Below are 2,619 nucleotides of genomic sequence, written 5' to 3'. Positions count from 1 at the left end.
TACCAGATATGAGCATGCAAAATTGGATATCTTGAAGTCAGTGTCAGTCACTTGAATTTATTCTTCAGCACTGATGGGATATTCTAAGTCTTTAGCCTTTCTACGTGAGTGTTACCATCAGTTTGTTGATATTGATAATACAAATTTTCTGAGATTTTTACTAAGACTTATTCAGATGTGTAGATAAAGTTGGGGAGAACTAACATATTAACAATACAGCATCTTTCTATTCATGAACACAAATTACCTCTCCACTTATTTTGATATTTAATTTCTTTTATTAACATTTATAATTTTTCTTATATATGTATTATACATATTTTGTTGGACTTATTTCCAAGTATTTCATTTTTGGAGCTTCCAAGTATTTCATTTTTGGAGCACTATGTAAATAGTGTTATGTTTGAAATTTAAATTGCTCATTACTGATGCATAGGAAAGCATTTGCATATTATTCTTATATCTTGCAACCTTGTAATAATCTGTGTTAATTACAACAGAAAATGTTGGGGTAGTTCTTTCAGATCTTCTACATAAACAATTATACCATCTATGAAGAAGAAAGTTTTAATTCTTTTTTTCTGAAGAAAATTGGAATGCCTTTTATTTTATTTTCTTGTCTGATTGCATTATCTAGTATTCCAGTATGATGCTGAATAGGAATGATGAGTGGAAACATCTTTGCCTTGTTCCTGACCTTGGGAGGAAAACAGCTAGTTTCTCACTGTGATGATGTTAACTGTAGGTTTTTTTGGTATATATTCTTTATAACATTGAAGAAGTTCTATATTACTAGTTTTCTAAGAGGTTTTATGATGAATAAATGTCATATTTTTAAAATGCTTTTTCTCTATTTGTTGATATTACTATGTAATTTTTCTATAGTGTGTTTAGGAGATGGATTACCCTCATTTTTGAACATTGAATCAGCCTTGCATATTTGCAACAAATCTCCCTCTATGGTTATGTGTACATTGATGTGAACATTCATTTATACATCATTGGATTTGATTTGCCAAAATGTTTTTGAGAGTTTTTGCATCTATGTTTGTGAGAGATACGAGCCTACAATTTTCCTTTCTTGTTGACTTTGTCTGGTTTTGATATTAGAGTAGTGCTAGCCTTGTAGAATGAATTTGGAAGTGTTTCTCTTGTTCCTAATTTCTGTAAGAGATTATAAAGTAATAGTGTTATTTTTAAACATTCCATAGAGTTCAACAGTGGACCTATCTGGCCTGTTTTCTGTCTTGAAGGTTACATATTATTGATTCAGTTTATTTAATATATAGAGGTCTATTCACAAGATCTATTTCTTCTAGTGTAAGTTTTGCTAACATAAGTTTTTCAAGGAGTTGGGCCATTTTGCCTAAGTTACTACATTTATAGTAATGAGGTCATTCATGATCTTTTATTTTTTTATTTTAAAAATAAAAGGAGGAAAACATTAACAGACAGATAACCTTTTACAAAATAGCAAAAGAACAGTACAGACAATACGGAGTTACAAACAAAGTGGCAGGAAATTAACAATGCTTGTTGTATTACATATTGATATCTTCAAAGCGGTTTCTCATGAAAACAGATAGAGACATGCAATATTTTTTTTGAGACATGCAATATTGATCAATCAAGGGCTCATTAACAGTTTCAGCAAAGAAATAGAAGACAGTAGAACAACTATGTTAACTATCCTGTATATACATACATACAAAATTTCTCCTTCTTTCACTTCATTCATGATCTTTTATCACCCTTTTAATTTCCATGGGATCAGTAGTAAGGTTTCTGTTTCATTTTTTATATTGTCAATGTATATCTTTTTATTATTTAGCTAGAGTTTCATAAATTTAATATTTGATTTGTTAACTTCTTGCAGTTCTCTAAGTTTTGCCTCATGTATTCTGAGGTTGTAAGTAGGTGCATGTACATAATATTGTTATGTCCTCTTGGACAATAGACTCTTTGTCAATATGTAGTGTCCCCATATCCTTCACCATTTCCTTACTTTGAAGCATACTTTGTTTGAAATTAGTATAGCTACTCCATCTTTCTTCTGACTGGTATTAGCCTAGACTGTCTTTTCCACTCCTTTACTTTTGAATGTGCCTGTGTCTTTATATTCAAGATACGTTTATTTGAGACAACATGTAATTGGGTCTAATTATTTTTATTCACTCTGACAGCCTCTGCCTTTGAAGTGATGTATTTAGAACAATCTGCAATGAAAATAATGATTTAAATAATTGCATCAATACCTAAATATTTTAACTGTTTCATACTTGTTGCCATTATTCATTGACTCATTTCTTTGTCTACTTTTTGTGGCTTTAGTTTAGCATTCTATATGACTACATTATCAGCATGTTTATTATACTGTACTTTTCTAAAAAATGCAATTGCCCTAGAGTGTGCAATTTATATTGCAAGTAACCTAAGTGTATTAGCTTTTATTACTGTAAAAATTAAAGAAGTGTTATGGTTTGTACCTCAAGAGTACCCCAAAGGCCCTTATGCTCAAAGGTTTGATCACCAGCCTGTGACATTACTGGAAGTGGTGGAACACTTAGGAAGGGGACCTGTGAAAGAATCTAGATCTTTGAGGGTTCACCTTTGAAGGCA

This window comes from Chinchilla lanigera, unplaced genomic scaffold (assembly GCF_000276665.1).
Source record: "Chinchilla lanigera isolate Chin_1 unplaced genomic scaffold, ChiLan1.0 scaffold00149, whole genome shotgun sequence".
NCBI lineage: Eukaryota > Metazoa > Chordata > Mammalia > Rodentia > Chinchillidae > Chinchilla > Chinchilla lanigera.
The sequence above is the reverse complement of the archived record's forward strand: the minus strand, read 5'-3'. Positions refer to the sequence as shown.